The sequence below is a fragment of the Rattus rattus genome, chromosome 3 (assembly GCF_011064425.1).
Source record: "Rattus rattus isolate New Zealand chromosome 3, Rrattus_CSIRO_v1, whole genome shotgun sequence".
In the NCBI taxonomy this organism is placed as follows: Eukaryota; Metazoa; Chordata; class Mammalia; order Rodentia; family Muridae; genus Rattus; species Rattus rattus.
This window is the reverse complement of record NC_046156.1, coordinates 50,001,112-50,013,071: the sequence shown is the minus strand read 5'-3', so window position 1 is coordinate 50,013,071 and position 11,960 is coordinate 50,001,112.

Below are 11,960 nucleotides of genomic sequence, written 5' to 3'. Positions count from 1 at the left end.
ATTCATTTATTATATATAGGTACACTGTAGCTGTCTTCAGACACACCAGAAGAGGGCATCAGATCTCTTTACAGATGGTTATGAGCCACCATGTGGTTGCTGGGATTTGAACTCAGGACCTCTGGAAGAGCAGTCGGTGTCCTTAACCACTGAGCCATCTCTCTAGCCCCAAAGTGCATATTTTTACACCCCTGATGCCTTCAGTATAAAAACTACTGGAAAATATGGTCACTGCGGGGATGATATCTCTAACAAATAGTAGGATAACTTGGACATTTCCACTTTGTTGCCCTTGCCAGAACTTAGTGATACCGATGTCCCTCTTACCAGGACATTTTTAGTGGCCTTGGTAAATATGTTTCTTTTTAACTCTTCTATGAAACAATGATCTGGTCTCATGTAAAGTCCTGACTCCTGCACGGCAAACTTTCTATGTACTCCTCTGTGAGGTACTGGGGCAACTCAAAAACATTCCTACTTTGTTCGGCATGATTATAATTTCTCTGTGAATTATTTTTAATTATTTCTAGGACAAATCCACCAGTGACTTTCATTCCCTAGTCCTTGTTAGGGTATTAAATCCTAAGTCTGGAGAAGTGCCCCATGTCAATGAATCTTGATTGTCAAGTTTTAATTCCCAGCCTTTTTGATCAAATGACCTCATAATTCTGAAACATTCCCTTGTTTTCTGCACATTAGTTAACTCACCTAGTGCCTTGATAGAAAATCTCCTTTATCAGTTCCCAGCTGAGTTTCACTTGTATTTGCCTATTGTTCTAGCAGCCAGGAGAGGAGGGAGTGACAACTCCTGTGGTTTTATCTGTGGGAGAGTGACTCTGTAGTCATGCTGTAGCAGTTTCTGCCATCTTTGGAGGTACACAGAGACCTGTAGAGCAAGTGTTCATAAGGATGCCCACCTAGGCATGCTAGCCATTGTTTCAGGGGCTCTGGCTTCTCCAAACAGGGATCTACCCTGCTTTAGCTGCAGATTACATATGTCTGAAGCTCTGTGACTATCTCAGCTCTTCAATGACAAGGATAAAATCGCTTTTATCCTTAAGAGTTACTTAAGAATTCCTCAGGAACCTGGAGGGGATAGGGACTCCGCAGGACAACTGTAAGGGCAGGTTCTGAAACTAACTTCCTGTTCCCCAATTGGTTCCTGACGTGTCAGTAAAGAAGGACCGGGGACAATTGCCGGGCGGAGGGTACAAAAGGGCCTTCTGGGTCCCAGGAGAAAAAGGCAGATGCAGGGAAAGAAGGGGGCTTTTTCTGCCATGCTTTGGAGAAGGAAGAGTGCAGCAATCACGTGAGGTCTTGGGGAAAGCCTGTGGCCTACGATATAAGTGGGTGGCCAAGGATGTTTGGCAGGGCTGGGTGAGACTAGCCACTAAGTTAGGGCAGACAGAGAGACGGAGATAATACATTGTTAAGGGCACACTTTTCCAGGCAGGAGATAAGTGCGTCCAGCAATTGTTCCCAGAAGGCAAATTGTCAAGTAACAAGCTGTGTGTGTGTGTGTGTGTGTGTGTGTGTGTGTGTGTGTGTGTGCACGCGCATGTGTGTGTGTTTATCTGCGGATTCAAGAGTCTCAGGAGTGGGCTGACAGAGTTGTCACCTCTCAGAACCAAAGGCAGGTAAAGCAAAAGGGGAGGTGGGAGGGGCAGGCAGCCTGGCTTATCCCGGAGAAAGGCGGTAGAATTTTAAAATTACACACATCAGAAGACCAACAGAGTCAACTAACCTGACCCTTGTGGGCTTCCAGAGACTGAACCACCAACCAAAGAGCATACAAGGGCTGGACCAGTAGGCCCCCTACAAATGTGTAGCAGATGTGCAGCTTGGTCTTTATGACCAACAACTGGAGTGAGAACTTACCCTGACTCTGTTGCCTGCCTGTGGATCCTGTTACCCCAACTGGGCTGCCTTGTATGGCTTCAGTGGGAGAGGATGTGCCTAGTCCTGCAGTGACTTGAGGTGCTAGGATGGGTCGGTACCCAGGGGGTCCTTCCCCTTCTCAGAGATGAAAGGGAGGGATTTTGTGAGGAGGGAACTGGGAGGATGAGGAAGCTGCAATCAGGATGGAAAGTGAATAAGTAAATTAAAAGGAAAAAAGTTCCTCAGTCTTTCAAACTTGGCTGTTCACCAAAAGAGTTTTCCCATTATTCCTCTTCAGAGCCTGGTTAGCAGTATCCAGACAACCCCACTGTCCTTATAACTACTACCTTCCAATGTACTTCAAATTCCTGAAATTATCCTTACAAGGGCTTTCCCTCTACTGGAATATTTTCCAAGTGAGTTGTCACCTTGTGCTAGGAACCACTCATCTTCCTATACTATTTAGCATGGTGTCCTTTTTACCTAGCAGGAGAGAAACAGTCATTTAAACTTAATTTTTAATTTATTTACTTATTTACTTTACATCTCAGTCACAGTTCCCCCTTCCCCTCCTCCCAGTGCCTTTCTCACTCTTCTCCTCCCCATCCTCCCTTTCTTCTCAGTGAAGGGGAGGCCTCCTATATTAATCCACCTTGGCATATCAAGTTGCAGTAGGACTAGGTGCTTCTTCTAGTGAGCCTAGATAAGGCAGCCCAGTTATGGGGGGAACAGGTCCAAAGGCAGGCAACAGAGTCAGAGACAGCCCCTACTCCAGTTGTTAGGGATCCCACATGAAGACCAAGCTGTACATCTGTCACACATGTGTGGGGGACCTAGGTCCATCTCATGAATGCTCTTTGGTTCATGGTTCGGTCTCTGTGAGCCCCTTTGGGCCCAGGTTAGTTGATTCTCTAAGTTTTCTTGTGCTGTCCTTGACCCCTCTTGCTTCTTCAATACTTCCTCCCCATCTTCCACATGATTCCCTAAGCTCTGCCTAATGTTTGGCTGTGGGTGTCTGCATCTGTTTCCATCAGCTGCTGGGCAAAGCCTTTCAGGACAGAATATCATTAACAGTGTCAGGAATAGGATCTCTCTCATGGCATGGGTCTCAAGCTGGGTCAGTCATGGCCGTTCCCTCAATTTCTGCCCCATGGTTAATCCCTGCACATCTTATAGGTAGCACAATTTATGGGGCGAGCATATTGTGGGAGGGTTAGTGTCCCCATCTCTCCACTGAAGTCTTTCTTAGAGGAGGTGGCCTTTTCAGGTTTCATATCCCCTATTGCTAGAATCTTAGCTAGGGTCACACCCATAGGTTCCTGGAGTTTCCCTTGTCCTAGATTTCTAGTTCATCCCAGAGATGCCCCCTCATCCCATTTCTTTCTCCTTGAACCTCCCCATACTTGATCCTTCCTCTTCTCCTCCCTACCTCCTCTCCCACCCATTTCCCTCCCTTCATCTACCCTGATGTTTATTTCCCCTTTGAGTTCAGTTTTCATATCTCACTTTGTCTCCACTCAGAAATTAGGCTATGTGCCATTTGCTTTCCAGCCTCCAGTTTAGCACCTCATGGTGAGAACAGTGGGAGACCAGATAAAGCCGGGCAGGGAATTGGGGTTCTCTAAGTTGAAATCTCTGGGAGAAAAGGGGAGCTGACTGATCTCTGCCTTTTGTTCCCAGTACTTGTATGACTGTAAGAGGATGTGTTCACATGGTAAAAAGCTCACTGCGAGTTTGCACATTCAGATCATAAATTGAACAAGAGGTTATAATAGAGAATGCCTTTGTGTATATACACTAGAAGCAATTATCTGGCTTAACTTTCACCATTTGTTACTAGTTTACAGGGTCATGGAATGTTTAAGACTGTAACTAAGTGGTCCTTGAAGTTTTGTTTAGACAAACTCAGCCAATATCTTATCTCCTGTTTTTGCACCTGGGGTCCTGTGGTGTATATCTTCTTTATGACCTTCAGTTAATGGCTTCTGTAACCCCTTGAAATGTGCCTTAGATTTTAGAAGTCTGCTGTTATCTCAGAAGCAATTAAGCAATTCTGTTGTTAATGGCTCAAATGTCTCTGTGGATTTTGCCATTCTGAACAATGGTAACCCTTGCATACTAGATGTTTCTGCAGAATAAACATTGTCTTTGCATATTATTTGAGTCTGGGGGTCTCCCTTCAGTGATCTTAGGACCCTTACACCCTTCTCAGTGAGATTCAAGAAGATTCAAGAGATTCTTAGTCCCTCCTTGTTACTTAGTTTCTTTGTGTCTGGATTGTAGCATGGTTATCCTGTACTTCATGGCTACTGTCCACTTATAATGAGTACATACCACATGGGTCTTTATGGATCTGGGTTAATTCACTCAGGATGATATTTTCTAGTCCCTGCAAATTTCATGATGTCTTTGTTTTTGAAAGTTGAGTAGTATTCCATTTGTAAATGTACCATATTTTCTTTATCCGTTCTTTGGTAGCGAGACAGCCATCTATGTTGTTTTTCCAGTTCCTGGCTACTATGAATAAAGCTGTCATGAATATAGTTGAGTGAGTGTCCTCATGGAGCATCTTTTGGGTATATGCCTGTCCTGGCTGGTTTTGTGTGTCAACTTGACACAAGCTGGAGTTATCACAGAAAAGGAGCCTCAGTTATGGAAATGCCCTCATGAGACCCAGCTGCAAGGCATTTTCTCAACTAGTGATCAAGGAGGGAGGACCCAGCCCATTGTGGGCTATAAGAAAGCAGGCTGAGCACGCCTAGGAAAGCAAGCCAGTAAGTAACATCCCTCCATGGCCTCTGCATCAGCTCCTGCCTCCCAGTTCCTGCCCTGTGTGAGTTCCAGTCCTGACTTTGAACTGCAATGAACTGCAATGAACAGCAATGTGGATGTGTAAGCTGAATAAACCCTTTCCTCCCCAACTTGCTTCTTGGTCATGATGTATATGCAGGAATAGAAACCCTGACTAACTAAGACAATGCCCAAGAGTGGTATGGCTGTGTCTTGAGATAGAACTATTCTCAACTTTCTGAGAAACTGCTAAGTTGATGTCCAAAATGGCTGTACCAGTTTGCACTCTACCAGCAATGGAGGAGTGTTCCCCTTGGTCTATATCCTCGCCAGCATGAGCAGCTATCACTTGAATTTTTGAACTTAGCTATTCTGACTGATGGAAGATGGCATCTCAGAGTCATTTTGATTTGTAATACCCTGATGACAAAGGACATTGAACATATTTTTAAGTGCTTCTCAGCCTTTAGAGATTCCTCTGCCAAGAATTCTGTTTAACTCTACACTCCATTTTTAATTGGGTTATTTGATTTGTTGGCATGTAATTCTTGAGTTCTTTATATATTTAGGATATCAGCCCTCTGTCAAATGTAGGGTTGGTGAAGATCTTTTTCTATTCTGTAGGCTGTCATTTTTGGCTTATTGACGATGTCCTTTACCTTACAGAAGCTTTTTAGTTTCATGAGGTCCCATTTATTAATTGTTGATCTTAGTGTCTGAGCTGTTGGTGTTCTGTTCAAGAAGTTGTTTCTGTGCCAATGCATTCAAGGTTATTTCTCACTTTCCCTTCTATCAGACTTAGTGTTTCTGGTTTTAGGTTGAGGTCTTTGATCCCCTTCAACTTGAGTTTTGTATAAAATGTTAACTATAGATCTATTTGCATTTTTCTATGTGCAGACATCCAGTTATACCAGCACCATTTGTTGAAGATGCTTTCTTTTTTTCATTGTATAGTTTTGGCTTCTTTGTCAAAAATCAAATGTCCATAGGTATGTGGAATTATTTCTGGGCCTCTAATATGATCCCACTAATCGACCTGGCTGTTTTTATGACAATACCATGTAGTTTTGTTGTTGTTGTTTTACTATTGCTTTGTAGTACAGTTTGAAATGAGGGATGGCGATACCTCCAGAAGTTATTTTATTATACAGGATTGCTTTAACTATTCTGAGTTTGTGTGTGTGTGTGTGTGTGTTTCCATATGAAGTTGAGTATTGTTCTTTCAAGGTCTGCAAAAAATTGTGTTGGAATTTTGATGGGAATTCCATTGACTCTGTAGATTGCTTTGGTAAAATGGCCACTTTTACTATTGTTGGGGTTCAGGAGTTGCCCCACAAACCACACAAACACTGATCTTCATCAGGCAGACTGTTTTAAAAGCCCTATATTCAGATACAGTCACATCTGAGGCACTGAAAGCTAGGGTTAAATTTTGAGGACTCAGTTCAGTTCATAACAACTCTTATTATATATACTGTGGAAAATATATGTACAAGGTAACAGAGAGAGACCAGCAAATCCTGAAGACTGCGATCCAAGCCTGATTTGTATGAAGGAAGCAACACACTGGGCAGCATTTACATTGGTGGTTTGTCTTCAAGCAATGGCCTCAAAAACATTGAGGCACAAGTTTGTATGAGTTCTCCTGCTATACTCAGTCACCCCTGAAGGGTGTTAATTACTATTTCTGAGGAAATTTGCAATAATCAAAGCTAAATAAAACCCCCAATATCCTTGCATTAAAGCAGTTATTTTTAAACATTCCCACAAAACGGTTGAGGTTAAAAAATATCTCATATAGGGAGGCAGCCAAATTTAAAATGTCTTATTATGTAAATAACAAATTGTAACTGCTAGAGATAAATGTGGACAGATGGAATTGCAGTACATAATATTTAAGATGAGCAAAGAGGTTTCAATTGATTTAAAATCACTTAAAAATTTTCCCCACATATTTCCTCATTTTGCCCAGAAATATCTGACACCAAGTGATCCTATGTCATTAACAAATAACTGTAATATCTACTGAGCAATCTACTGAACAATCAACTCCAAAGAGTATATATTTCCAGTGGAATGACAAGGCTTCTAATCTATACTTGAAAAAGTTCTGTGCGTTATTATAACAGTTTAGATCCTATACTGTATCTTGAAGTGGAAATCTAAGGGTTCTTTGGAAAGTCTGGGATGGTGTTTTGCTGGGGCAAACACAGGAAGAAACATTTAGCTGAAGCAGACATAGGTGAAAGGGTGTTCTGCTAAAGCAAGCACATCAGAGGACATATGATGAAGTTTTCTTTGCTAACGACACACATGTATTGGTCTGCCTTACATTGTGTAGTTGAGCTGCATTTATAGGATTCCACAGAAAGCAGTGCACCAAAAAACTTCTGGTGGTGTGCTGTAGTCTCTTCAGACTTGGGCTGATGGCAGAGTGACATCAACTGAGACAGGTGCAAGTGCTGAGGCAAGACCCGTGGGGGACACCTGATGTTTGGAGGGATGGAAATAGGACTGGGTGGACAGTGAAGGAGGCTGAACTCCTGGCATCCCTCAGGGTCCCTCCTGCTGACTTGGCTGCTCCTGAGAAGTAGTGCCACCGCACTGACTCACGTTTGCTGTCCCACTCTACTGAACTGACTGCTGGTGTATCCATGTTTTCAAGTGGATCGAGCTGCTGCTGCTAACCTGTGAACTGAACTGCTGATTTCCTGACAATGCAGACCAGAGAACCAGAGAACCTTCTAAACAGGTCCACTTCCCTGTGTCCTTTCTTTCGCACTACCGCTGGTGGGTGGTGGGCTAAAAGGGAAGTTAAAGTGTTTAAGAACCATCATTAAAAACAGGCTTTAAAAAAATTATAGTATATCTAAAATAGTTATGACAACCTTCAGTGAAGGAACCCTCTTGCTTTTTTTGCAAAAATATCCAAAAAGTTACCAGAAAGCTGTCGGTCTGTGGATGAATGTGGGATTTTTATTAATGTCTAAGTGACATTTCTCCATGAAGCAACAGCAATCTTATCTTCCAATATCTTCCAATATTTCTCTTAGAAAGGTTGTACCTTACTGTCACAGTTAGGTTTCTACTGCTGTGTTAAAACACCATGACTAAAAGCAAATTGGGGAGGAAAGGGTTTATTTCATGAAGGGAAGCCAGGGTGGGAACTCAAGGCAGGAACACAGAGGCAGGAACCGAAGCAGAAACTGCAGTGAAGTGCTGCTTACTGGCTTGCTCAGCTTGGTTTCTATTATTTATTTATTTGTTTATTTATTTATTTATTTATTTATTTATTTCTCACTTTACATCCTGCTCACTGCCCCCTCCCCGACGCCCCCTCTAACAATCCTTTCCCCTCCTCTTCCCCTTCTCCTCTGAGTGGGTGGGAACCCCTCTGGATATACCCCCCACTCTGGCACATCAAATCTCTGAGAGGCTAGGTGCATCCTCTTCCACTGAGGCCAGACAAGGCAGACCAACTAGAAGAACATGCCCCATGTTCAGGCAACAGCTATTGGGACAGCTCCTCCCACGCCAGTTGTCTAGGACCCACATAAAGACCAAGTTGCACATGTACTACATATGTACCAGGAGGCCTGGGTCCAGCCCATTTTGCTCTTTGGTTGATGGTTCAGTTTCTGAGAGTCCCAAGGGTCTAGGTCAGTTGACTCTCTTGGTCTTCCTGTGGAGTTCCTATCCCCTCCTGGGCCCACAATCCTTCCTTCAATTCTTCCATGAGTCCCCAAGCTCCACCCACTGTTTGGCTGTGGGTGTCTGCATCTGTCTGAGTCAGCTGCTAGGTGGAGCCTCTTTGCTTTGCTGTTTTATATACCCCAGGTCCACTGGCCCAGGGAAAGCACTGACCATAGTGGATTGGGCCTTCCCATACGAATCATTAAATCAAGAAAATGCCCAACTAGACTCACTGACAGGCCAGTCTGATGGATGAATTTTCTCAGTTGAGGTTTCATCTATCTGGATAATCCTAGGTTGTGTCAAGCTGACTAAAAACTAACCATAACCAGTACACCAACAAATTTCTGTTTTATTAAAAATAATTTAAAAATTAAAAGTATCAATATGAAATGCTGAACTTTCTCACTTAAGTCAGGGATAGGAGTGTAGCTTGGTTGTAGAGAACATACACAAGGCCCTGGGTTTGATGCCAACATTGTCAAAACCAGCACAACAAAAGCCTTCTAATTTTCCAAACACATTTATCTCTGTGTGGTTAGAATGCTTCTAAGTTCTTGGTTTTCTTCTTTCTCAATGAATCTCCCAAGTCTGAGACAGATTGGGTGGCACATGGAGTACTGAGCCTCAAATGACTCACTTCAACCACTTTTTCTTAACTTTACACTACACATCACATGGAATCCATCCACGTAACATTGCTTAAACATGTGTCACTGGCATTAAGTACATTTGTGTTGTTGAATTACTATCACCACTGTCCATCTCTAGAACTCTTCTACTAGGAAAAACTGTGTGCATTAAATCATGACTCAGTTCCTCCTTCCTCCCCTTGGTCACTGCTGTTCCTTCTATGCCCCATATAGATAAGAGTCATGTATGGGTCCCACATACTACACTGAGTACTTCTCTCCTCTTACCTCACACCCCATACCACTGCAACTCTTCAAACTCCAGGGCCTTCCTTATACACACTAGGCAAGTGCTCAACCAGTGAACTATATTCCCAGCCTTAGCATAAACATCCAATTTGTAGAAAATATCATTTTCTTTTCTTTTAAAGGCTATGCACATGTTATCTTTAACTAATTTTTGATAATTTTTGTCTCATTTTTAATATCAAGTCTTGCTATATAGTTCTGAAGTGCCCACTCACTGTGCAGAGCAGGCTGGAGTTGAACTTGTAGTGATCTTCCTTCCTCTGCCTTTCTAGTAATGGGATTACAAGTGAGTACTCCCACAAAGCCTTAAATTACCCATTCTCTGACTTTGTTAATACCATGCAAAGTTTGAGGTGTTCTTGTGGCTACATTTCAGAAACATATCTTATTCCCTTTGTACTGTATGTCTTTATAAAAAGTTATTAGAGCAGCAATATACTTTCCAGAAGCTATTTAAAGTAAAAATATTGTCAGGCATGATAGTGCTCACCCTTAATATCAGTACTAGGGAGGCACAGGCCACCCTGTTGTACAGAGTGAATTCCAAGACAGCCAGGACTATGCAAAGAAACCCTGTCTCAGAACAAGAAAGAAAAACACACACACACACACACACACACACACACACACACACACACAAAGAAAAAAAATAAAAATGTCTCCTTTCCATATAGTAGAAAAGATTTGAAAGTTGGGTAAATATAGGTTGGTTGTTTTTTTAATGATTTCAAACTAGTGGTCTTTTTTTCTTTTTTCCCCCAAGACAGGGTTTCTATGAAACCCTAGCTATCCTGTAACTCACTGTGTAAATGAACCAGGCTGGCCTCGAACTCAGAGATCCACCTGCCTCTGTCTTCTGAATGCTGGGATTAAAGGGGTGTACTACCACTTCCTGGTGAGATTCTCAAGAGCTTTTTGGGGGGCAGAGATGTGTACAATACAGAGGGTGCTTCAGCCACCCTGGCATATTGTTGAGAAAAGTTGGTAGGGGTTTTGTTTGTTTTTAAATTTGTTTTAATTCAAATTATGGGGCTGGAGAGATGCCACAGTGGTTAAGAGCACTGACTACTCTTTCAGAGGTCCCGAGTTCAATTCCCAGCAACCAAATGGTGTTTCATAACCATCTGTAATAGGATCCAATGCCCTTTTCTGGTGTGTCTGAAGACACTCATATAAATAAAATAAATAAATCTTTAAAAGATTCAAATTTTAATTTATTTTGCATGTGTATGGACACAAGTGCCATGGGATGTATTCTAGCTTGCTTTCTTTTTTCTTTTTTTTTTTAAGGTTTATTTATTTATGTACAGCATTCTGCCTGCATATGTGACTGCAGGCCAGAAGAGGGCACCAGATCTCATTACAGATGGTTGTGATCCACCATGTGGTTGCTGGGAATTGAACTCATGACCTCTGGAAGAGCAGTCAATGCTCTTAACCACTGAGCCATCTCTCCAGCCCTCTAGCTTGCGTTCTGTTGTAGAGATGAAACGCTGACCAAAGGCAACTTGGAGAAGAAAGGGTTTATTTGGTTTATTCTCCCAGGTCACAGTCAATCACTGAGAGAAGTCAGGTCAGAAACTTAAGCAAGAAGAAGCAGAACCACATGAGGAGTGCAGCTTGCTCACTTGCTCACTCTCTAGCCCATGCACAACCAGCTCTCTTACACGATTTTCTGCAGACGTAGCTATAGGTCAGTGTGACTTAGGCAATTCTTCAGTGGAGGGTCCTCTTCCCTGCTGACTCTAGGTTGTGTCAAGTAGACCAGAAAGTGTGTGTAGAGGTCAGAGGAACATCTGCAGTGGTTGGTTCTCTCCTTTACCATGCGGGTCCTGGGGATGGAACTCAGGTTGTCAGGGTTGGTGGTGCCTTTCACCAGTGGGTGATCATTTTCCTGGTCTCCACGTTTGTAGGTTTTAGCTCAAAGCACAAACCGAACTTGTACGTGGTTAAGATTATTTTGCCAGGCCTTCCCTGGATTCACACATAAACCATCAACCCCATACAAGATTTAGACCTGAAGATCCAAGGACCCAGGATTCAGACTAGATCCTTGCCTTTTGTGTTCTCAAGAATGAGAACCTTTCCATGTCTTCTTCTGGCTCCGTCATTATTTTCCTGGGAAGGACATCTGGCTTAACTGTCCATGAAGGAGTCACTTACTGAATGATTAGAGGCAAGACATTCTGTGAGGTACTACAGTAAAGAAAGTGATGTGAATATGTGTGAGCACACAGCGTAAGAGACATCTGTGTCCTCCTTGCTTACTTCCCACTTTATTTTTTAGGACAAGGTCTCTTGCTGAGCTCAGAGGCTGCAAGAAAATAAAGTTTTCCTTTTTTTTTTTTTTAACCCACAATCAGCTAGAGTTGTGTTCAGTGTTACACACCTGTAATCCCAGGATTTGGGAAGCTGAGACAGGAAAGTTGCCTTGAGTTCTAGGACAACTTAAGCCGCATGGTTCCAAGCCAGCATAGGCTAGAAGTAAGTACTTGCACTAAAAACAAAACCAAGAACTAGATTTCCCCTTCAGACAACTATGGCCCATTACCCGACTTCTTCCTCCATCCTATGCACTCCCCTTCATGAAGGTGTAATTGACAAACAGCAGTTGCTTACATTTACAATATAAAAAGTGATGTTTAAAAAATTATTTCT